This window comes from Juglans regia, chromosome 6 (assembly GCF_001411555.2).
Source record: "Juglans regia cultivar Chandler chromosome 6, Walnut 2.0, whole genome shotgun sequence".
Taxonomy (NCBI): Eukaryota; Viridiplantae; Streptophyta; class Magnoliopsida; order Fagales; family Juglandaceae; genus Juglans; species Juglans regia.
The window spans coordinates 27,402,138-27,429,727 of NC_049906.1; the positions used below are offsets into that span (position 1 = coordinate 27,402,138).

At 37.9% G+C, this 27,590-nt stretch overlaps 1 pseudogene; it reads left to right on the forward strand.

Moving 5' to 3' along the window:
* The first annotated feature begins 239 nt into the window (after positions 1-239).
* Positions 240-8,776, forward strand: LOC108997519 (annotated as a pseudogene).
* Positions 8,777-27,590: the final 18,814 nt, after the last annotated feature.

Below are 27,590 nucleotides of genomic sequence, written 5' to 3' on the forward strand. Positions count from 1 at the left end.
ATAGTCTAATCTTAATTTATGTTGTCGATCGAGTATATATAGTGGATTTGGTGATTGAAATATTGGACAACTATTTGTTAGTCTTCAATTGTTTTAACATTGAAATATCGGACGACTATATATGTGTATATATGTACCACTAACGTACATAGTAGTAGTACTACGACACCAGCCTAGCTCTGCATATTATATACAATGAGATCAACAAATTAATTACTTCGCCTATCTATCCATCAATCATGGAGACCCTTTCACTCATGATCTCCTGCCTTGCCTTGTCCTTCTTTTTTCTCTCTGGTATGTCTCATGATAAATTATTTCAACGTTTTAACTATTGGAAAATGGATTATATATATATATATATGGATCACATTTTAATTTTTTTTTTCTATTGATCAACAATCTCTCTCTCGTATGGTTCTCCTAGGCTTATGCATAAGTATTAGTTACTGTCGGAGAACATGCATGTGGTACACTTATCCTATCATAAAATGACATGCTTAACAAAATTGGTGGTTTACATAAGTACTATGTCATATATGCACATGTATCATGGTGATAAGCATGCATGTGTGATTTACGATCGAATTCATTTGCTGAGATGGATATATATATGTTGGCTTTCATTTTTGACATATATGCATGGTGACAATGAATTATTTTGTTTCATGTTGCATATATATGAATATTTCAGTTGCTTAATCCGCTAGAATAACTTTCACAAACAACTGTCCCAATACCATCTGGCCAGGAACCCTAACTGCTGATCAGAAACCTCAACTATCAACAACCGGATTTGAGTTAGCATCCAAAGCATCCACATCACTGGATGCGCAAGCTCCTTGGAAAGGCCGGTTTTGGGCATGAACTGGTTGCTCCACAGACACCTCAGGAAGGTTTTCTTGTGCTACTTGTTGGGGTATATGTGGAGACTGGTTTTGGAGCTGAAAAAGTGGTTGCTGAAAGTTGCCTTGACAGTTAGCTCGAGCAAAAGTTCGCTCGACGTCGCTCGTCATACCGCTCAAGCGAAGCTCAAGTCTGAGAGTTTGCTCAAGTCCCGCTCGACACTTCGCTTGAGCCAATGTTCATTTGGCTATTCAATCAAGCGAATTACGCAGTTTTTGCCAAATTAGGTTTCCAGCGCCACTCACTATAAATATATCACATTAGACTTGTGTTGGATGGCATCAAGCATAGTTTGAGAGAGAACAATTGTCTAGTGAGTGCATATTATGTAAGAGAGCAAAAAGCCCTAAAGAGTGTGAGTTGAGATTAAGTGATTGTAATCTGCTTTGGCTAATAAGATTTTTGCAACTCTGTGGACGTAGGCAATCTGCCGAACGACGTATATTGTGTGTTGTGTTCTTGATTGTGTTGCTTTTACTTTATTTGACATCGTTGGTTTGGGTTTTGCATAACATTCCCCAAAAACTGGTATCAAGAGCCAAGGTCGTATCTGAAAGAGAATGATGGCTGGAGATAAAGTGAACGCACCCGGGATCGAGAAGTTCGACGGCATTGATTTTGAGTACTGGAAGATGCAGATTGAGGATTATCTCTATGGGAAGAGGCTCCACCTTCCACTGTTGGGAAAGAAGCCAGAGAGCATGGATGATGATGAGTGGACCCTGTTAGATCGATAGGTTCTAGGTCTTGTTCGGTTGACTTTGTCCAAAACAGTGGCACACAATGTCAGTAAGGAAAGGACCACGGTGGATGTGACACCCCAAGATTCCGCTTGGGATCGGATGGACATCTGAAGCGTCGAGACATGCAACACAAGGTTACCTGCCCCCGTTCATGACATATAAGATGTAATGTTCCTAACATGCATCTAGCATTATGCAATATTCATAACGGATAATTTTTTTTTAGCAATACTATGCACCAAACTTATAATATCCCAAATAGTTAAAACATAAATCATGCATACTTAAAACATCCACGATTACCGCACGGGTCTCTTAAGATTGTAATCACAAAACAACGGAGACCAGGCTCTATAATTACATTGTTAAAATACACTATTGGGCTAGTTCGTTGAGTGACTCGCGTAACTCGACTAACGATGTCAGAATACTACCAAAGACCTAACTATGGAGGCTGCAAGCTCCATGTTGCGTCTACGGCATCTAGTCAACCACCTCTAGTTTGCCAGTGTTTGCTCCCTACTCTGATCCTGACACATCGCCTACCATTCGGGGGGAATGGTAGTTGAGACTACCACGGTGAGATTTGATTACAAATCTCAGCAAGTTAACAAGAAACTTCCACATAGGTTAATGATGCATGCATGGCAGTAAAAGCATGAATGCATAATCAAATTCATAAGTAAGCATAGCATAACTTGACATATAGCATAGCATAAATGACATAACTTGAACTGAAACTAAAACTTAGCTTGACGTGGCATGGCATGTACGTGATCTTAAAACATAACAAGGACTAGCAACATAGCATGGACGTGGACTTGAAACATAACATGGACTTGAAACATAGCATGAAACACATAATTTGAACATGAACTTGAACATAACATGAACCTGAGCATGACATAACATAAATGTGAACTTGAGACATAATGTGAACGTGAACATGACATAACATGAATGTGAACTTGAACATAACATGACATAAACATGAACTTGAAACATATTCTTGTCTCATGGGGTCACCATGATTGAGTAATCTTATCTCATGGGGTTACCATGATTACGTATTCTTATCTCATGGGATTACCATGATTGGCATGAACTTGAAACTTGACATGAACATAAACTTGAACATAACATAACGTGAAACATGACTTGAACGTGAAATACATGAATTTGGAATCTTTTTCAATAGACTTATTCATAAAGTGACCATACGGGTGTTACACAGGTCCCCTTGAGTCGTGTGTCCCTGCCGATTACCGCATCACAACACAAGTGTCTATACCAGCTGTGAGTGCGTTAATACATACTCCACAGTTGTTGTGGCCCCACGTATTCTATGTGTCACAATTGTTGTGGCTCACGTAGTGTATGCGCCACAGTTGTTATTGCCCCATGAATTCTTTGTGCCACACTTGCTATGGACACACGTAACATTAAGTGTGGCTCCATTGGCGTTAGTGCCTGGCGCGCTCCGGTGACTAGCTAGTTAGGCCCCATTCGCAACCTGTTGACTGTACTTCGTTAACCTAGGGAATTTCACACCTATTTTGACACTCCAGCATGAACAAATGAGTTCCACTAGGATATTACCCCATCTTAGCGCTTAGGGTCGTGATTGACAAGAATAACTTAACTAGCATACATGACATTTCGTAACGTGACGTGACATGAACATGGCATAAAAGAGAGAAGTCCTGACATAGCATAACGTGACATGAACGGCATAAAAGAGAGAAGTCCTGACATAGCATAACGTGACATGAACGTAAGATGACAGACATGACATACTTTGAGACATAAATGTAACAGAAAATATTTCATAACATGGTGTACATGTAACAGACAATATTTCGAGACATGGCATAACATGTGACAGTGAATATTATGTGACATGATATACATGTAATAGATGGCATACGTAATGTGACATACTTGCAACAGATAGTAACATGTGACATAATATATTATGTAACAGATAAGATTTTCGTGATAGAATAATTCGTGTAATAGATAAACATGTGATGACATGGCATATATAACAACATACGAACATAAAATGCAGTTCCCTTACGCATCACACGTACACAATAAACTAATAGTAAGTTAAGAGCTAACTTACCCCGATCGTCCCGTTCTACAAGATTAAAGCGTGAAACACAAGGAATTGTAAGGGGGTATTCTAAAAGTTAGAACTTTAATTACTAACAATTAGAAATGTGAAATGAGACAACTTAGAGTAAAATTATCATTTTACTCCTAACTTAAGGATTTCACATCCTATCTCCAAAAATTACCAAAATTTACATGATGAATATAAATTTTGTCCTAGACTCAAATATTAACTCAGAAAAATTTAAAATCATTCACAACTATGGAAAATCCACAATGGCCAAAATATTCATAGGCTATTTCTCTTGATTTTAGTTGCAATTTCTTCCATCATCAAAACTTATGATTAAATCAAAATTTGTAACAAACAACTTCCTATCCTAAGTTTAAAAAATACACTTAAAATATCCATTAAGAAAAGCTAATCATCAAGACCAAACTTTTTATAAAAGGACCCAAACTTTTTAACAAAAAGTAAAACCTTGAATCACAAGTTTTGGCCGTGATAAAAACGTCTCCCATAATTCCAAAAAAAACAATCTTGCTTCTAACACATTCCAAACATTATCCTAAGATCAACTATGCTTTAAATCATCAAACAAAAGCCACCAAAAATCATAAAACAATACCTGGAGTTTTGGGTTTTAAACTTAGTCCAAAACAGAAACTTTTCTCTCCACTAACTTTGATCAATCTCTTGATCCATGGCTTAAACACATGTGATCTTCAAACCAAAACATCGCATGGTTCAAAAATGTGTCCTAAAGAAGATCCAACCATCAAACTTAAAATCACATACTCAATAAAACATGGATCTAACCTAAAAATATCAAATCTTAGACCTAACCAAAATCCTCTTGCATAGAAAAATCATACCTTTAAAAATAATACTAAATATTTTCAAATTAACATCCTAACATGTATATTAGAGGCTTAGGATCATCATATAAAAATTTCAAAACCTTTGGAATAAGATCAAACCACAAAATATTCCAACTTTCACAAAACAAAAACTGTTTTTCCACTTCCAGTTTTCAAGTTTCTAAATCAAAGGAAATCTATCGTCAAAAGTTTTATCCATGCAACAAAACCTCAATTAACATTCATACACACATGCTAACAACACTCTGTAAAATTTTTGGACCAAGATATGTCCATTAGCTTGGTCAAAAATTCCAAAACATATCATACTCTCCAGTTTCACGCCCAAAATGACCTTTCCATGGTTAAAAATTTTTGACCAATCAAATGAGCATGTAATGAGACTAATAAGATATCTACGAAAACGAGACTCAAATACAAATAACTTTTATGAAGGATTCATTGTGAGAAAATACATACGAAAGGTCGAAAGTGGCCACGCAAAAGGACCCAGAAATCTGCCTGAGAGAGCTCTTTTGGATTTCTCTCTAAGAACGGGGGAAAGAAGTGATAAAATGGAGAGAAGTGTGTCTTGCACGACTTTAGACTCTTGGAGGGAGAAGTTATGGGCTTGAATGACCATTGATTGGAGGTGGCTATGTGACATAAAGTGGAGAATAGATAGGAGCAAGAACTGCCAGCAGTAGCTGTGAGAGATGGAGGTTGATGAAGTGGATTTCTTCTTCACATCAAGGCACTATTGGGTGCAGCCAATGGTAGTGGATGGTCTTCCATGTGGGGGAGGAAACTTCTTCAATAAGCTTTGCCAAGGAGGCCAATTTCGTGGGCCTTCGTGGGCCCCAACCAAGTGGGCTTCAATTTGGGGTTTAAAGGGGGTTTGGTTAGGGTTTGAGATACTATCAAGCCCAAAACCAATTTTTCTTGGCCCAATCAAATTTTCAAGGTTTAAAAGGTTGGATAATGATGTCATAACAATGAATTGATTAATCAATAGCATGTGGAAGTGATTTAATCAAGTGATTAAACACAATGCTAGAAATCAGATTCAAAAGGGTTTGGAGGCCAACTTTAGGGTTTGAGGAAACCATTTAGGATTTCAGTTTCAACCAAGCTTTTGGGTTTTCAATTGGATTCCAACCATTTAGGATTTTGCTAGGATTGAAACCTTCTTTGGTCTGGCACAATTTGGTTGATCAGATGAAACAAAGCTTTGCTTAGGTGGCATGATCTCACACCTTGACTTCCTTCACAAATCCATCTAATGGTTCCTCTTTGTGCCAAGTCTCTAATATTATTCACTATGTGTGGCTAAGATCTTGCCAAATCTCCAAATAAAACTTCTCTAACCTAATTTGGACATTTCACACTGTGATGTTGAAAACACTGCACTAGGTGCGCTTATCGAGGTTACTATTCATTCCAAAAAAAAGCATAATAAACTTTGTTCTGAAAAATTCTAAATATTCATATTAACCTATAGTGAAAATCATTTACCGAAATTCAACTCCGAAATGCTCCTAAAAATAAAGTCACAATTTTGAACAGTCGTTTCGTCTGAAATTATGAAAATTGGCTATTGCGCCATAAAATTATAAATCATCAATTGAGTCTAATAGCATAGATCATAAAGCATTCTGACACTTCTAACTACCTCATATACTTAAACTCATTTTTTTAGCACCATAGCGAGTGATAACACTGACTATGTTGACAGACTAAAACCTGCGCGATTGGTCAATTCGTAAAAACTTATGGAGTTTTCACAAGATTCCTAAAGTCAATAGGAATTCCACCAGTGAATTTCTAGCGGGCTATTACGGTGGATCTCATGGCGACTTTGTCAAGTATGTATGAAAAGCTGTCTACGAACAATAAGGTCCACTTGATTAAGAAATTGTTCAATTTGAATATGTCTGAAGGTATGTCTATTGCCCAACACTTGAATGAATTCAATATGATCACAAATCAACTGTCTTCTATAGAGATTGAGTTTGATGATGAGACTAGAGCGTTGATTCTGTTGGCATCGTTGACAAATAGTTGGGAGACCATGAGGATGGTTGTGAGTAGTTCAGCCGGTAAGGCAAAATTGAATTATGATGACATACATGACATCATACTTGCTGAAGAGGTACGTGGGAGAGACTCAGGTGCGTCATCGGGTTCTGGATCAGCCCTGATTGTTGACAATAGGGGCAGAGGACATGACAGGTCAAGTTCCAAGAGTAGAGGGAAGAGCAAGATGAGATCTGGGCAACAGATCACATGCTAGAGTTGTGGCAAGCTGGGCCACATCAAGAGAAATTGCAGGAATCAAGAAAGTTCTGATGATGATGCTGTGAATGTAGCGGCAGATGAAATTCATGATGCCTTACTTCTTGCAGTGCACAGTCCGATTGATGATTGGGTGTTGGATTCAGGATCTTCTTTCCATAGCACCTCACATCAAGAAATCATGCAGAATTATGCTACTGGTGATTTTGGGAAGATGTATGCGGCTGATGGAGAGGCACCATATGTAGTGGGAGTGGGTGATGTGCACATCACACTTCCAAACAAGAGCGTGTGGACTTTACAGCAAGTCAGACATGTTCTAAATCTGAAGAAAAACTTGATCTCTGTGGGACAGCTTGATGGTAGCGGTTTTGCAATAGCATTCTCTGGAGGAGCTTGGAAGATCACTAAGGGTGCGCTGGTCCTAGCGCATGGTAAGAGATCTAACTCTTTGTATTTAACATCAGGGTCCAGTGATGTGCAGGGAAATACAAGAGTGCGAAAAGCAGGCTTGATTGGTTGGCTTTGTCGTTCCTCGTGAAAGGGAGGAAGCCAAAGGGAGTCAGCTTTGTCGTTCCTCATGAAAGCCTGGGAAAGTTGGCTAAGGTTGCCAAGATTGGTTCGAGACTGGATACTCCTGGTGCAGTGGGAGTTGTGAGTCACCTTGTGGATGTGCTGACTAAGAGTGATGTATGTGGAAGACTGAAGTCGAGCTTGACTTCAGTGTGTCTTCTAGATTGAAGACGGGAGCTGTGAGCTGCAGAGATGATAGGGCTTGGCTGGAAACAGTGACTGGCATGTGGAGACCCAGTCTCCTAGTGGGAGATTGTTGGGGTATATGTGGAGACTGGTTTTGGAGCTGAAAAAGTGTTTGCTGAAAGTTGGCTCGACAGTTGGCTCGACAGTTGGCTCAAGCAAAAGTTCGCTCGACGTCGCTCGACATACCGCTCGAGTGAAGCTCAAGTCTGAGAGTTCGCTCGAGCAAGACACAAACTCTAGTGTTCGCTCGACACTCCGCTCGAGCCAATGTTCATCTGGTTGTTCGCTCGAGTCGCGCTCGACACTCTGCTCGAGCGGAGTACGCAGTTTTTGCCAGATTATGTTTCCAGTGCCACTCACTATAAATATATCACATTAGACTTGTGTTGGACAACCTCAAGTATATTTTAAGAGAGAACAATTGTCTAGTGAGTGCATATTGTGTGAGAGAGCAAAAAGCCCTAGAGAGTGTGAGTTGAGATTAAGTGATTGTAATCTCCTATAGTTAATAAGATTTATGCAGCTCTGTGGACGTAAGCAATTTGCTGAACCACATATATTGTATGTCGTGTTCTTGATTGTGTTACTTTTATTTTATTTGTCATTGTTGGTGTGTGTTTTGCATAACATTCCACAACACTACTGCGGATTGTGCCTCCGGCCAGGTTGCATGCAATGGCAATGGTGCTATCCCGCCGGCGTCTTTGGTAGAAATAAACATAGTAGAGAATGGTGGGCAAGACTTTTACGATGTTAGCCTTGTCGATGGCTTCAACCTGCCTGTTTCATTCAGCATAGAAAGCGGGAGCGGTGAGTGCAAGACCTCGAGTTGCCCGGCCAATGTGAACGCGGTTTGCCAAGCAGAGCTGCAACTGAAAGCTGCGGATGGGAGTGTAGATGCATGCACAGCGTTCAATCAGCCACAATATTGTTGTGCTGGCGATTTCAATACTCCACAAGCATGTCCTCCAGCGAACTATTCCATGATCTTCGAGAACGAATGCCCTGAAGCTTATAGCTACGCTTATGATGATGTGAACAGCACCTTCACTTGCTTTGGTGCACCTTATTACGTTACCACTTTCTACCCCTAAAGTTATCACTTTCTACCCCTAAAGTATTTGATCAGGAGTTGAGATCAAGAATTATGCATGCATGCATGCGTTCTGAGCTTAATAATTATAATAATAATGGACTCTGTAACAAATAAAAACCAATTACTACATATAGAAAATTCATAAATAAATGGAAAAATTATATAAATTTCTTGTGCTTTTGATCTGTATGCAGCTACGTACTCCATCTTCTCATGCAACCATATATTCATTCATGGGAGTACAAAATCTCTTTGTTTGCATCAATCAAAATTAACCCATAACAGGTGGCCGTTTCTGTCATTCTTACATTTGAAGGTTCACATACAACTTGACTTGGTGCAACACTGGCTTTCATGGTTTACCAGATGATAATAAAAAAGATGAAAGAAATTATGAAAGATTTGAGCATTTTTCTATATCGGGGCTTAAAAGATTTGGGTTCGCAAGCTTAACCCAATTAATCCAGTCTTGAAAAGAAGTGGCTGCCTAATTTTCCCTCCGAGATAGCTTAAATTGTCATATGTAGGCCCAAGATTCAGAACCAGATTTTCTAAATTGTGATAACATTAATTTATTAGTGTCTGTATCACCAAAAAAAAAAAAAAAGGCGTTGAGTTCGCCTTAGACAGAATACAATGAGAGGATAATGGGCTTTGAGCTCGCCATCAGAATTTGGAAACGAAAAAAAAAAACCGGATTTTATTTAAATTAATGAATCACTCTTTTACATAATGAAAAATACGTAAACAAAAATAGACAATGGGATTCCTTATTTTATTTAAATTAAAAACTTTAACATAACCAATTATCAAATTCCATTAAAACAATATATGTTATAAATTGAAGGAATATGAAATGAACTTGCATCTACAATTTATATTTTATAATTATAAACAACAAGGTGTATAGTATATACATACACATAGTCATGTATGCAATCATAATCATTATAGTATAGATTGATAAGGGAACAATAGCTACTGATGATTTTAATCCAAAACTCTATTTCTTTCTTTCATTCCTTCTTTCTTTGGAGGGTCCCTCACACTCGAAGTGACACTTATCTTATCTTATAACACTCGAAGCGACACTTATCTTATCTTCCCCTAATTTGACTATTATAAATTGATATCCAGAGACATCGATCTCCAATTGCAATAATGGCTGAAGGTACACAATCCAACCAATTACAAAAGATGGATTAAATTCTTTAAAGAAATCAACTGAGTCCCAATTTAAAACTATAGAAACAGATATTTTGGCTTTAAAACACCAATCTGAATCTGTCACCCATCAGATTTTCACTTTCACCTTGGGGCTGCAAAAGAAGTGTAGTTATCAGCATTAGGGAGAAACCTCATCAGGCACACAATCTCAATTAATGAGGTTGATTAAGAGCTATAATTAGGTTCAATAACTAAATTAAATCTCATTTATTATTTATTGAACGAGTTAAATTCATTTTAGAATTTAAAGATAGGCCATTATAAATTTAATTTAATTTAAAATCATCACTGATTGAAATCTACTACGCAGTCTCAGTCACTGTCAATCCTACATTGAATGAACTACTAGATCATGTTTTTAAATTCAAACTCTCTTCTCGAATGATCGCGATCAAGTCCGACTCGAACTCCTTAGCACCCTCTCTCAAATCTCTCTATAAATATCTTTCTTCCGTGTGTTATTTGGAAAAGACCATAAATCTCTGTAAGTGCAGCGACTGAATTGAAGATACCCAGTCCAACACCGTGCGTGTCCCACATTCACCACGGCAACTATAGCCGACTACCTAATTCCTCTCATAACATCCATCACATTTTCTCACTCCTTCTAGTTCACGTGATCAATTTCATGCCGAAAAAAATTGGGTTAACGCTGCAAGGTAAGTAGTTTGATCATAAATTAGGATTATCATACGTTAGCTAGTTATATATATTATTATTTAAGCCAGATCTTCGAAAGCTGGCGTTTATGTACCACGCATGTCATAATATTTGCAAGCATGTCATTCATCATACTTTATTCCGCATATTATAATTATGTATGTATTATGCATCTCATAGATCTCACGTTGCATAAGACGCGTAAATTTTCATATGATCAAGTGTAAGATAAGGTCAAAACAGTTAATTAGATAGCCATTTAGATACATGGTACCAATGCAATTTTTGAGTAGATGTCAAGCCATAGATCTAAGCGTGGTCCACCATAGTATGCTAGAATACTATTAGCAGCTCCCATCACAGTCGCGGGATATGGGGCTGATGTACAACCTTGCATGCAGGGTTAAGTGTGTGCACCAGTAAAATAAATATGATAAGTCAGATAATTTAAGACAAGTCATGCACGACATAAGTATACGTATGAATGCTCATGATTTTAAGTTCTCAGCATGAAATATTTTATGAAAATCTTATGTTAAGTATGTTTACGTTATGATTGACTTTTTATTGAGTCATCAACTCATTTTAGTTTGTTTTATGTTTTTAAACCACCACTGGTCAAAATATTTATGAGGGTAGAGTTGCAGGACGAGACTTAGTCCAGGGAGTCATGATAGTGGCCTAGATCATGTACATAAATTTTAAGTTATGAATTTTTATGGCACAGACTTTAAAAAATTTTGATAAATGCGTCCGCGCACTTTTTTTAATGACTTCAGTATTTTAATGAAAAAGTATTTTATTTATAGAATCTTTGTACTTGGCGATTCTTTTAGAATAAAATAAAATATTTTTAAGTCAAGGTTCAATAGTAGCACTCCAGCTCCCAATAAATTTCTAAAAGTGATTTTATTCTTAAACCTGGGAAGCGGGGTGTTACAAATTCTCTCCAACTTGGTGAGAATTATGCAAACGCAAATTGATATGGGATATCTAGGTCCAGATTCTACGTTGATTGTATTGAAATACTACCTTACAAAGATGAATCTGTACAAATATGAAAGGAAAAATTTAATATCTTCCTTAGACCGGCAATATTAGTTATTGCCCTTAATATCCATAACCGGGTCCCTTTTTTTAAAAAAAAAAAAAAGGTGCTATAAAAATATTTTTTAAAGTTTAAACAACTTTTTTTTTTAAAAAAAAGTATTAATAACTCCAGCAATCTAAATCCCGATTAAATCCGATTACAATCTGGATATCCGGATTTATAGTCAAAAAAAGAAGAAAAATCTAGTTATCTGTCTGGATTATTTCCATATTAATCCAGACAGATAACCGTCCGGATTTTAGAATCCGGATCCGGTTGCATACCCCTAATATCTATATATGACTGATGATGCTGAGATAACCAATAAGAGCTCAAATATTCATGTATGCAGTATCGAACAAAGAATATGACAAATTAATTGGACCAATTGAAGGGTGAATTATCCATCTCATTATTTATTTTTTAAACCTCATTGAAAATTGGACTATTAAAACACATAAAAATAAAACTTACATTTAAAAAATGAATAGAAAGAACCAAATGGCTACGTACAGAGAAGATCAGCAAGTACATTTATTTTATACAATATTAATTTCGTCGATATAACCTGCATGCGTGAGCCAAAATTCATAAGTTTCACTAAAGTAAACTCTACCATTCCATATTTCATCAATTTAAATTATATTTCACACAAAATGATCACACACTACTACTAACACCATTTGTTTTCTATGTAAAACAAAAGTAGTTTTTGTGAGGGGGTGTTATCCCCTAGGCCAATCCAAGAGAAGGGACCGGGGTCCCTGAGCCAGACCAAGACAAGGGCCCGGGCTCGATCCCATATATCAGGTTTGGGCTGGGCTAAGCATACTCAAGAGGCCCAAATAGAATGGATGGTCAGACAAGGAACAATGACAAACATAGGGCATGAGGGACAGTCTGACACCCCACTGGCCGACAGATAGAGACATTCCCTAACCTTAAACATCGTCGCCTAGACATGACAAGAAGGTAGGAACGCCTGCCTGGGACCACACCGCATTAATGAGACGGGAAGAATTATGAAGGGGAAGTACGCCGCATTCAATGCGACCCGAGGCTCAATACGCACTACGTGAGGCCTTGTGTCAGGGGCAATACCATGAGTACCAGCAAAGGCCATGCTGCATTAATGAGATGGAGAGAGCCATGAGGGGAAGGCACTCCGCATTCAATGCATCCCAGGGCTTGGTACACTCAACGTGAGGCCTTGTGTTAGAAGCAGTCACCATCAGACCTAAGTGGCCTGTAACACGGTAGGTGGACGACATGAACATCCGATCTTATACAAAGTGACACACCCACTACCATGAAAGCCAGACAGTCAGGTATAAATAGACTCCTCCCACGATAAGTAAAGGGGTTAATATCTACATACATTCTTAGTACAACTCTCCCTAAGATAGTCTCCCTTCATCTCCTTCACTAAGACTAACTTGAGCATCGGAGGTACCACGGATCCCGAGCTCAACATTCATCATCTTATCATAAACCATACGCCAAGTCCCAATAGCGTGGAGTTGTCCAGGCAGCAAAATACGACATTAACAATGGCGCCATTTGTGGGATCTCATTTCCTATAAACAATGTGTTCTTCATATGCTGGCAACAAAGCACTCTCAAGCCTCTCGATGTGAAGAAGAACAATCCGAAGCAATGGAAGGAAGAATCAACGAGCAAGCTGCAACAATACAGAAGCTCATGGAAGAGATGACCACCCTTTGCCAGGAAAATATCGACTTACAAAAGGGCGAAGGAGAACCGGAGGGAGACCAGCAAAGGCACAACTCTGAGACCCGTTGTCCCTCTGAGACAGAGGCGGCCAAAGACGAATAACGTAGGGTGAACCTTTAATTCCAAAAACTCGAGAACAAATACGACGAGGTGGTCAAACGGGTAGGCCAACCGTCTACAGTGGACAAACTGCTCACCAGCGTCGAATTACCGTATAATGCCAAAGTTATGGCAGTCCCTCTACCACCAAGGTTTACAATTCCGCATATAGATGCGTACGATTAGTCGAAAGACCCCCTTAGAACATCTGGAAACTTTCAAGGCCCATATGACCCTACATGGATTTCCGAGCAAAGTCATGTGTAGGGAGTTCCCCCTCACACTGAAGGGAGCGGCAAGAGCATGGTTCGAGTCTCTATTGCCCGGGACCATCATCAACTTCACCGAGCTAGCTCGTTTCTTCTTGGCACAGGTCATGGCGAGCCGGAAAAGGAGGCGGCCTGCTGCCTACCTCCTAACGGTAAAGCAAAGGGACGATGAAAGCCTGAAGTCTTACCTATCTTGGTTCAATAGAGAGTGCATGACAACATATGACCAGGATGAGAAAATCACCCTGGCCGCACTGTTGGGGGGAATCTGGAATCGGGCCTTGCAACCCCTTCATGACAGAGATTGCATGAAGGACTCCGACTTCATTAAGGGAGTTCATGGATTGCGCTGACGAATTTATAAATGCTAAAGATATGCTCTGAGCATTGACAGCCCCTCGGCAAACAGAACTGGAAAGAGCAAATAAGAAGGCAGTTGGCCAAAGTAGCGAGGCGAGTTGGGAAAGCAATAAGAAGAAAGTGCACGAAACAAAGCGCAAGGAGGAGTAGCCCGCGCGTGGGTGGGGTGAACCGCGCATCCACTCCAACCTAGCAGTGGTAATAGAAAAAGATCCAACCACACAGAGCGAGCAACGGCGAGACTCCGCCCGTTCCACATACTGCACCTATCACAAGACTAGCGCCCACTGAATGGAGGACTACTTCACCAGGAAGCGGAAGCTGGAGGAAATGGAAGCCCTAATAGATCAACATGGTGACAGAGACACAGTCAATGGCATGACGACCAGAATAAGGGCAGAAGAGCGCCACATAACAAGACTGCGCTGAAGATGCCCGGCCAAAGGTGAAGGCCCAATAGGCAAGATTTGCACAATAGGCCGAGGATATGCCGGACGGGGAGGGACCACCACGTCGGCAAGGTGGGCCCATGTCAGGAGTGCCAGGTATGAGGAAGTATTAACCACTTATGGGGCAACTCCAGGTATCAGGGGCCAGTCAAGAGAGCATCTCATAACTTTCAACGAGAAGGGTGAGGAAGGCATGCTATGCCCCCATGATGGTGCAAATCGCCAACTACTTGACAAGGAGAGTACTGATCGACAATGGCAGCTCTGTTGATGTCCTGTTCTGGGAGGCGTTCATTCGAATGGGGATCACACCAAATCGATAGCGCCAGGCCCCCACACCCCTCAAAGGCTTCACCGGATATATGATGCAACCCATAAAGAGCAATCACCTTATCTATCTTGGCCGGAACAACCCCCAGAATGACAGCTATCATGGTGGACTTTCTTATGGTAAAAGCTCCCTCCTCCTACAATGCGATTCTGGGATGTCAATCCTTAAACCAAATGAGGGCGGTGATGTCCACCTACCATCTAAAGGTAAAGTTTCCAACTCCTATGGGTGTGGACACAATTGCATGGCAAGCAAAAGCTAGCAAGAGAGTGCTACGTTCGGGAAATGAAGCCCGAGGCAACTGAAGTCTAAACTCTCGAAGAAGACCAGGAGGAAGCAGTCTTGCCGCCACCTCTAGCTCTAACAGAGTTGGACAAGGAAGTAAGAGACGAGGAGGAACTACGATAAGCAGAGCCCAACGAACCTCTGGTACTTGTACCGGTAGATCTGAGAAGGCTAGAACGCACTGTCCAAGTGGGGACTAAGACGACCCCCAAGCTGAGCTAGTCCATGAAGCAACTCCTTGACGAACTTCAAGACGTGTTGTATGGAGTCACTAAGAGATGCCCAGGATTGACATGTCTATCATCGAACATCTTCTCAGTGTGGACCCCAAGGCGAAGAGAATCAAGCAGAAGCGTCGTAGCTTCAGTACAAAGAAGTATGTGACCATTGCCAAAAAAGTGGACCGGCTCTTGGTAGTAGGGTTCATCAAAGAAGTCGATCATCCTGAATGGCTCTCCAATGTAGTCCTAGTGAAGAAAGCAAGAGAAAAGTGGAGGATGTACGTGGACTTCACTGACCTAAACAAGGCCTGCCCAAAGGACATCTTCCCCCTGCCACCGATCGATCTAATAGTAGATTCGACAGCCGGATATCCCTTGCTCAGCTTCATGGACACATACTCCGGATACAACTAGACCAGGATGAACCCAGATGATGAACAGAAGACGGCTTTCATCACCGACCAGGGACTCTACTGCTATAGAGCTATGCCTTTCGGTCTCAAGAACACGGGTGCAACATACCAACGACTGGTCAACCGAAGGTTCAAAAAATAAATTGGGTGAAATATGGAGGTTTATGTGGACGACCTCCTGGTCAAAAGTAGGAGCCAGAACAGCACCTTGATGACCTCATAGAAGCCTTCGCAATACTCAAAAAATACATGATGAAGCTCAAACCCCTTAAATGTGCCTTCGGCATCAAATCGGGGAAGTTCTTAGGCTTCATTGTCTCAAAGCGTGGAATCGAGGCTAATCTCCAGAAGGTCAAGGCGATTATGGATATGCCGCCACCATGAACGATCAACGAAGTCCAAAGGTTGGCAGGGAGAGTGGCCGTCATCAGTTGTTTTATTGCAAGGTCAATCGACTGCTGCCTTCCTTTCTTCAAGGTTCTCAAAAAGGCACGGGAGTGGGATGATGAGTGCAGCCGGGCCTTCAGTGAATTAAACGAGTATTTGGCCCATCCGCCATTCCTCAGCCAGGCTAACCCTGGGGAAGACCTGAACATATACCTAGCAGTGTCCCCAAACATTGTATCCGCTATCCTAACCCAGAACGAGGGGCGTGGCCATCTACTACATGAGCAGAGCTTTTCGAGGAGCAGAGGCCAGGTATCCTCAAATGGAAATGTTAGCATTCGCATTGGTCATTGCTGCCAGACGACTAAGGCCATATTTCTAGGCTCACTCAATGAAGGTACTCACAGATGTCCCACTTAGAAAAATACTGCCGAAACTCGATGTGTCTAGCCCAGTGACGAATTGGGCGATCGAGTTAAGAGAGTTTGACATCGAATACCTGCCCCGCACTACGATTAGAGGGCAAGTTTTGGCAGACTTCGTGGCCTAATTCTCCAACTTTCTTGAAGAAATAATCGTGGCACCCCAAAGCAAACCCTGGCAGGTTTACGTCGACGGCTCGTCCTGACATGGAATGCCCACTTGAGAAAATATTTAGTATAAAGATTGTGACACCACCAGGCTATGTAGCTAAACAATTTGTCAATAAAAAGCGCCCAAAAACTCATTTTGTTCTCCTATGTCTAAAAGCTTCAATCAAACAAGCTCAATCCCTTGGCTGACCACGATGCATTGGCTAAAGGCCAAAGGCCCCAACCTTTGCCCGAACAACAGTCAGTCAGAATACAAGTCTCTTGACTTGCCGACCTTCATGCTAGGTTGTTGCCTGCAATGCACTGGCTATGGGCTAGAGCCCTAGAGCTCTACCCAAACAACAGCCAGTTGGAACACAAGTCCCTTACCTTGTCGACCTTTGCTGGATACAAGCCCAGTCCCATGGTTGGCAACAATGCATTGGCTAAAGGCCAGAGCCCCCGAGCTCTGGCCCAACAATAGCCAGTCGGAACACAAGTCTCTTGACTTGCCGACCTTCGTGCTAGATTGCTGCCTGCGATGCATTGGCTATGGGCCAGAGCCCTCGAGCTCTGCCCAAACAACAGCCAGTCGGAACACAAGTCCCTTGACTTGCCGACCTTCGTGCTAGGTTGCTGCCTGCGATGGATTGGCTATGGGCCAGAGCCCTCGAGCTCTGCCCAAACAATTGGTAGTCGGAACACAAGTCTCTTGACTTGCCGACCTTTGCGGGGTACAAGCCCAGTCCCTTGGCCAGCCACGATGCATTGGTTAAAGGCCAGAGACCCCGATCTTTGCCCCAACAACAATCAGTCAGAACACAAGTCCTTTGACTTGCCGACCTTCGTGCTTGGTTGTTGCCTGCGATGCATTGGCTATGCACCAGAACCCTCGAGCTTTGCCCAAACAACAGCCAGTCAGAACACAAGTCCCTTGACTTCCCAACCTTCGCAAGGTACAAGTCCAATCTCTTGGCTAGTCACAAGGCATTATTAGCTTTGGGCCAGAGCCTCTAAGCTCTTCCCAAACAATAGCCACAAAGTAAACAAAAGTAAATATAAGAGGCAGAAGGATAAGACTGTAAAACAAACATAGTTAGACGACTACAAATGCAAGGTATATATATATATATAGGTATATGTATATGTGTCTTGTTACATCAAAAGCCTCAAATGGGCATAACGGAACAAAAAAAAAAAGGAATGACAAAACAAAGCTAACGTCGCGAGCTAGAACCAGGAAAGGCTAGCGGCATCTTCTCCTTGCCTAGAGACTTTGCAAAATGATAAGTTAGGCGGTCTGGAAGGAGAGATTGAAGGTCAAGAGTGTCGAGGTCAACCGCAAGGTTCTCCTTCAGGTGGTCATGCATGCACTTGACACCTTCCCTGTGGCCATAACCCCAGGCTTCATCCCGGAGAGCAAGAGCCAGCTGAAGTCGTGACTCAAAGATTTCAGCACGCTGCCGAGCCGCCTCATAGGAAGACTCTAACAGAAGGGCCTGAATTTGGAACCTCTTTTAACCATAACCTGCCTTTTTCAGATGGTGACAGACTAAATAGAATTGTCAAAATTATGGACCACGGACGAAACAATAACTTGTGAGCCTAGCCACGACTGTGAAATCACCGCTTATCTTAGAAGTTTAAGTTGATGAGAATAGGTAGATCATATTATTTATATTTATCTTAACACAACTCATGTGTGGGCAAATTCTCTCTCAATAAATACTCCCAACACGTAAAACATTTAATTAAATGGGTTAAGTGTTGGGTCAATGTTCAAATAGAACATCTGCTCTGATACCATGCAAAATCACTACTTATCCCAAAAAGTTAAACGTATAGGAAGAGGTAAATTAAATCATTTATATTTGTATTAACAATGACTAGGTCAAACATTATATCCAAATAACACAGACGATAGACTAAAATTGATTTAGCTTTCTTCTTTATAAAAATCAATTTATATATGTACAAATATGTATGATACAGGGCCTAGGTATATAATCCTAAAAATAGAGCAACAATTTGGTGTTTTATGCAACAACATATTATTACAAATAATTTAACCTTTAATTTAATTTTATTTTTGTTTGTAAGTCAACTCTCACCCATAGATCCTTAATCTATGGGTGCTAGTTGACTCATCTATTATTTGCGGATTATCTAATCATTTTTTAGAAGGAAAATGAAAGAAGTGCTTGAGTAATATATGAAAATCTAGAGAAATATCATGGTTGGTCAGGGCAAAAAATAAATCTCAATAAATCCTCAATCTTCATCACTAGAAACACCAACTCCACCATCAAAGCTACAATCAGTCAGATATTGCCTTACAAGTCATCTTCACCCATAATGAAATATTTAGGACTTCCAACCTCTTTTAACTGCACCAAAAAAGAAAACTTCAATGAATTAATGGAGAAAATCAATACTAAGTTAGAAGGTTGGAAGTCAAAATTACTTTTGCAAGTAGGGTGGACAATGTTAATCAGATTAGTGGCAATCACAATTCCTTCATATCAGATGTTGTCTTTTATGCTACCAAAATCAATGAAAAAAACTTGGTGGGGCTTTCCCAAAGATCAAAGTCACAAGCTTACTTTGAGGTCATGATAATCTATTTGCCAATCAAAAAACCTAGGTGGACATGGCCTAAGGTTAGTCGAGAATATGAACTTAGCACTTCCCGCAAAAACAAGATGAAAAATGAGCCAAGCAAACTCTGGACTACGGCATGAAGTCCTTTTAAAAAAATATCTTAGATCCACATATTTTTGGAATGTTCTATAAAAGAACAACGGACTCTTGGATATGGAAGGGACTCCTAAAGGCAAGAGAGCTACATTCAAAAGGAAAATGTTACCAAATCTTTAACGGCTCGTTAGTCAACATATGATCAAAACCTTGGATCCCTACATTGGAAAATTTCAAGCCAAAGCCCCTTCATCAAATAGATGAGACGGATCATCACCTGAAAGTCTTAGATATTATTGGTAACAACCCGTGCTCTTGGAACCATGAGAAAATGCAAACTCTTTTTTTGCCTAATAGCATCATAGAAATTCAAAAAATTTCCCTTCCCTTGTGTAGCCAAGACAGGACTCAATAATCTGGATCACCAATCACACCGAAAAATTCACAATGAAAATTGCCTACCACATAGCAGCAAAAAATCCAAACATCACATCTCCTAAAATTCCCCATTTCCAAATTCAATCTTGATCTATTGCTGACAAACTCAATGTTAGATTGGATCCAACTTATAATTAACCGAGCAACTGAGAGAAAAATATTTATGGTAAGAGAAGATTTGGATTCAATTGGGTGGATGCGAAAAAATGCATGAGAATATTTGGAATTATAAAGTGCCAAATCTTTTACTGTGTAAGGTATGTATATATGTTTCTCATTCTCTCTCAATTCTTTGTAAGATGATGACTTTTAAACTGATGATGAAGATGATGAGAATGATGATGATGATGGTTTAACATAGACATTATAAGGCTACTGCGTTATCAAAAAATGAGATTCCATAATGGTTCCAATATCAGAAAGAGTTTTTAGAAAATGAAATTATCAAGAGCTAATAACCTTGTCGCAAAAAGCTAATAACCTTGTCGCAGAAACTAATAACCCACAAAAGGAAAATATTTCTGGTAAGTTTATTTACGATGACTTTTTATCGCCGCAAAAAGAGTTTATTTTGTCACAAAAAGTTGTTTTCCCACAAAGTTTTACTTGCTGACGTAATCTCGTTGCAAAAGGCTTGTCTTTTTTTCCACGAACAGTTTTCATGTCATCAGCACACTATTTGCCACAATCGTATATCTTGGAAAATAATTCGTGAGTAGAGCCCATATTTGTTGTAGTGTGCATCAAAGATACATTCATTTAAGCTCTTTGGGGTGATAGTGCTTAGAGGTGTAAATTTAAACCGGAAAACCGAAAAATCGGACCAGACCAAACCGGTTGGACCTGTTTTGAACCGGTTCGGTCTGGAACCGGTTCTTGAATTATGCAAACCTGTCGAAACCAGTCCGGATCCGGTTTTACGATTTACGGGATCGGACCGGACCGGACTGGACTGGACCGGTTGGGGGAAAAAAAATTAAAAATTAATATTTTATATATAAGTTTTATATATACTATATAATTATATGTGAACTTTTTATATATAATACATATCATATATGAAATAATTTCATATTATAATTTATAAATTATAACATAAAATGTTAATTTTAAATATGAATATTTGTAATTTGTTTGATCATATGTTATTAATATAATTATATATAAGATAATGTTATTATAATTAATTTATAAAATAAAATTTTAATGTTGAAGATGAAATTTAATTGATCATATGCTTTAAACATAAAATGTATATATTAAATTATATTATATATAGTCTAATATATTATATAGCTATACTAATATATAACTATGCTAATAGTATAATATTAATACTATTATATAGTCTAATATATTATATAGCTATACTAATATATAAGTTTATAACTAATAATAATTTTTTTGCTAAAACAGATTTTTTTAGTATTGCAGATTTTGTAATAGGAACAGATTTTTGAAGCAATTTTTTTTATTAACAGATTTTTATTTTTTAATGACAAACTTACATTTTAAAAAATTAGAAAATCAGACCTGACTAGACTGGAAACCGAATATACCGGTTTAGAAGGGTAATTAGTATGTAATCAATTTTGGAAAATAAAAAACAGGTATATACCGGTTCGAAATCAAAACTAGACCGGACCGGACTGGTTACACCCCTAATTGCGCTCGATTTTATATGGAGGCAACGAATTGATATCATCCATAATCATAAGACCATTTAGATCAGAAGTAGTGGGGAAGATATTGTCCATACCTATCCATCTGGGGAAGATATATCAAGACTACAAACAAGCATGGGAACAAAAATCAAATGTCTATAAAAAATTAAGTTAGGTATCCCCACCATTGAACCAGTGGAGCTTCACCTTTGATACTGCAATCAGAGACTCCTCCATATCCTCAACTGTCTATTGTGACTCTAAATGTAATTGGAAATATGGACCTCAAAAATTCCAACTACTAACCCAGTCATCACATAAGCGTCAGCGGCTCTTGTGGCTTTACAATTGGTAAGAAAACTCCAAAAGCACCCATCAATCCTAGAAGGAGATGCATAAACCGTCATAGATGAAATCACGAATGAAGCCCCTCCACCATTATGGCAAATAACTCCGATCATAGATGATATTCTTCAAAACCTTTTCCCTCGACATGATTGGAGAATAATCAAAATACATCAATCTCAAAATCAATACACGCATTTTGTGGCGCAATGGACAGCGACCAGTTTAATTTTTGGTCGTATACGTATACCCCTTCATAATTTTCCTAGTTGCTTATTGTATATTGATAGTGGTAAAGACCCGCCTTGAAACTTTATGTAACTCTTTTAATTATTCCTTAATATTAAGCTTGTTTGAAGAGAGAGAGGGGGGGGAAAAAAAAAAACTAACCCGCATAGACAGGGTTTTGGGCCTTCCAAGAACGTGCATGCGTAAAACATACGTCCAAATGAGATCACCCATGCATTTATATTTTCTATGTACTGCTTTCAAAAGGAAAAATGATGATAGCATGCATTAAAGTGCGTTGAAAGTTCATCCCACCTATTTTCTTTGCTAGTAATTAATACTTGGTTAAGTTGTCTTGTTAGATGAAGAGATATGTACATACGAAATTCTGATTGATATGAATAATGCATATTAATATATTCTCTACATTTTGGGATGTTTTCTATGTAAACCTAACACCAGCCTCCCTTATATATATATATATATATATATATATATATATATATTAAGTAAGCTTTGTTTGTATTTTGTGGTTATATCATTTTCTATATATATATATATATATATATTAATATGCATTATATATTAAGTAAGCTTTGTTTGTATTTTGTGGTTATATCATTTTCTATATATATATATATATATATATATATTGGACACTCGGTGTAAAACAAATTTAATTATTTCTTTTCAAACAAACGTCCAGATCTAACACATGATTAGGATTATTCTAATTAATTTTCAGTATAAACTTTAGGCTATGTTTGGGTACCAAACATTCCTCAACACTTTCCAAGTATTCTCGTACTTTTGAAAATACTTCACATGCCAAACAACTTAAAATACTCTCAATGGGACCCACAAACTCACTTCAATCTCAACTCATAACTATTCACAAACATTCTATAATACTTATCACTATTACATATAAATAAAAAATAAAATCACTATAATATTTATCACTATTAAATATAAATAAAATAAAATCACTATAATATATAAATAAAAAATAAAATCACTATAATATTTATCACTATTAAATATAAATAAAAAATGAAATCTTTATAATATATAAATAAAAAATAAAATCACTATAATATATAAATAAAAAATAAAATCGTTATAATATTTATCTCTATTATATATAAATAAAAAATAAAAACACTAAAATATATAAATAAAAATAAAATCACTATTATATATAAATAAAAAATAAAATACTGTAATATTTATCACTATTATATATAAATTAAAAGTAAAATCACTATAATATATAAATAAAAAATAACATTACTATAATATTTATCACTATTATATATATATATATATAAATAAAATCATTATAATATTTATCACTATCATATATAAATTAAAAATAAAATCATTATAATATTTATCATTATTATATATAAAAGTAAAATAAAATCACTACAATATTTATTAATATTAAAAATAACTATAATAAAATCATTATAATATTTATTATTAAAAATCAAATCACTATAATATTTATGGGACCGACATATTTTTCAACTACCTACTTAAAAGTCAACAATTCAACATACTTCACACATCCAAACAACTCAAAATACTTTCAATGGGACCCACAAACTCACTTCAATCTCTACTCATAACTATTCACAAACATTCTCAACACTTCTCAACATTTTTCAACCCCCACACGTACCCTTAGACTTTAGGGATTACCCTTAGACTTTAGGGATTTCTTGACGTGGGACCATTGAAAATTTATCACATTTAGTTTTTGTGTTTGTTAGCTAAATAGATTAACACTAGTGGACCAGTGGCGGCTTCTTTCTGGCTTTTGATAGGATGTCTTCCATTCACCAACGAATATAACAAATTGGATCGAATGGGTGCGAGTTTTATAGTAGTTTCTTTATATATATATGGATATATAATCAGCGACTTAGTAGAATGATCTTTGAAAGATATATTTAAAATTAAAACTATTAAATGAAAAATAATATATTTAATCAAGTTATTAATTTTTTTTTTAAAAAAAATAGCAGACTTTTAATTTTCAAAACAAATGTTTTTAAAAAAGAAATATAAAGCTGAGAAAGAATAATAGACACTTGACTAAACTTCGTTATCTGATGATATTGCATATAAAAAACTGGATTCATCTAACTGGTTTCTTTATTTTTTGCCGTATATATATATGGTATTAAATGAATCCAAAAGATTTTATAAATCTAATTAAATCTAAAATAATTTATGCATCTTTAAAAATTTTAAAAAAATTAGAATATTTAAAAATAGTGAATATTATAAAAACATAAATTATATATATTTAATGAAACAAGTTATATTATTCTCAGGGATTGGACAGCTAGTTTCGCATAAATTGGAGATCAAAGGTTCCAGATACATGCAAGGCAGGTGCATGCAAGAGTACTGTTTATGTAAAGGGGCATAGGGGAGCTCATGTGGGGATTATTCTTTATTGATTTCCGAAAGTGCTTTAAATTTTTAGTTGTAGTTGCCCTGTTTGATTTCACTGATGATCTTATCTCATCTCAATATTCAAATATTAATATTCAAACACAAATATTTTTCAATTTCAATTTCTCAATTTTTTAACGTTTTCATCTAATCATTATAATTTTTTCAAACTTCCAAAGAAAACACAATAAATAATTCAATTTTTTCAAATAAAAAAAATATTAAAAAATTATATTCTAATTACAATATTTTTATTCAAGTTTTCTCTATTTTTTTCCAAAACCCCATAAAACATCTATTAACAAACTATTTCACTACAAATCATAGATTTATCATTTCATCTCATCTCATCTATGTAACCAAACGAACCAATCACTTTTAAAGAGCATACAAAGTCACAAAAGTATTATCATTGAGGAACACAAGTTAAGGACCTACTTTAGGAAGCTCCCCCGTAAATTTACCAACAATTAAAAATTCAATGTATAGTATATCCCCACTTCTCTATAATTGCACCTCTCGTGAACAATAGAAGATGACTTCTGCCATTGCCTTACAAGGAGCTTCTTCCTCGCTCTCGTCAACTTCTTCTTGAAGATACACACCTTCGCAATCTACTCCTCATATTTCTCTTCATGAAAAGTTGTTGAGATCTCTCTGTTATTTTTGGCAATGCCTTATTTTTGCACTAATGTAAATAGCATGTTTATCGGCTCTATTTCACATATGCATATCCTTTGCTTTACAGTTGTATATCTTTCCTTTTTGCTTATTTACAGTTGTAAAATTACGTATTCCTCTGTAAATCTTTATATAAGTAAAACAAGAGCCATGCACAAATGCAGGCTATTTTTCCTTATATGGTATCAGAGCCACTAGAGGATTTTTTTCCAATGCATTCCTCATCCTCTACATTTTCGCTTCCTCCTGTGGAAGAGCTTGCTTCCCTTGATCTATCTTCTTCCAAAACTAATCTTCCTGATATCTTCATCAAATTAGTCTCCAACAATTATCATCCCTGGAAAACCCAGGTTGTCCCTATTCTACGTGGTCACGAGCTTCCCAGTTATGTTACAACCTTGCGCACCTACAGCCATTCATGGAACTGATAGTACTCTCACTCAGAATGCAGCTACTGTGAAAAGGCTCTGTATTGATCAATTGATCCTTTGATGGATCAATAGCTCATTGTCCGATGCTCCCCTCTCTTAGGTGATCAAAAGTGAGACCTCCCACGAAGCTTGGGAAGTGTTGGAAACGTTGTATGATCGATATACTCGGGATCATGTCCAACAAATGAAAAGTGAGTTGTAATCACTCACCAAAGGTACTGCTTTAATGAAAGAATACTTTCACAAAGCCAAGTCTTTGGCTCTTGCTCTTTGCGGTGCTAGAAAATCGATGGAAGATGATAATTTTATCATATGTATACTTAGAGGTTTGGGCTCTGGGTTTGATCCTATAGTTGCTGCTATCAATGTAAGAGACAACTTCCCTTCTCTTGAGGCTATCATCAGCAAGCTACGTGACTTTGAACTCTGAATTTCTAGTAGTCGAGACACAGCTTCAGCTGTTGCTTTCTACACAAATCGTGCTACCCCTTCAACAAATCGTGCTGCTAGAAATTCTTCTTCTCATGGGCGTCAAAATCAACCAAAGTTTAAAACAAATTGTGGTGGTGGACATTCTCATGGTCGCACAAACACTACTTAGTAGCCCTGCATGTACTAGTCGTATCACTTGCTTTCGATGTGGAGGTCCTAATCACAAAGCCGACAGTTGTTGTGCCACCGATGAAGACGCCGAGGGCTACTAAGCCTTCCTTGCTATCCAAATTGGTGATACCATTGATGATACCTAGTATCCTGACATTGGTGCAAACCAACATATGGCTCCAACAATCACTGATGCTAAAGGTATTCCACCATACACTAGTAAGAACTCAGTAATGGTTGGAGACACTTGTGGTCTTCCTATTTTGTTGTTTGTCATTTTGATGTTCCACATACATCTCTCACTATCATGAATGCTCTTATTGTGCCTGATATTAAAAAGAAGCTTCTCTCGGTTTCCCAATTTACATATAATCACAATTGCTACTTTGTGTTCTATCCATGGGGTTTTTTTATTAAGGATCTGATGGCGAGTCGAGTGCTATTTAAGTGCTTGGTTGAAGATGGTCTCTACCCTTTACGTCCAAACTCCACATCCTTTTCCCATGTTGCATTTCCAGCTACCAAGGTTTCCAGCAATCTTTGGCACGCACGTTTAGGACATCCGAACTCCAGAACTCTCAAGTCTATGCTTCCTTGTTTACCTACTTTAAATAAAAGTATTGGCTTTTGTGAAAGTTGCACTCTTGGAAAATCAAAGAAATTATATTTTTCCTCTCGTACAGCCAATGCTAAATCTTTTCTGCACACTCTTCATATGGATGTGTGGGGTCCACCTCTCATCCCCACTTTTGATGGCTTTAGATTTTACTTAATTGCTATTGATGAGTATTCATGATACAAATCACTACAAGGGCAAGCACACACATGTTCCGCTAGATATTGTAGTTTGCAGTGTGTTAAGGGTTATTTCTAAATGGAATGGGATTAATCTACTTAAAATTGTGGAAAATCAATTGATAGAGAAACAAGGCTTGTGGCCTTTCGATAGAGGAAGGAAAAAAAATGATGGGATATCAATTGGTGTTGCTGATATATCCCACTACTACATCAGTATGCTTTTGGTCTTTTGTCCCTCGCTTACTAAAACTGATGACACAACTATCGTTCCAAACAGATACACTATATCACCTAGCTAAGGTGGTTTTCTGCCTATTACCTGCTTGCATTGATTTCTAATGTTGCCCAAAGTTGCCCTTCT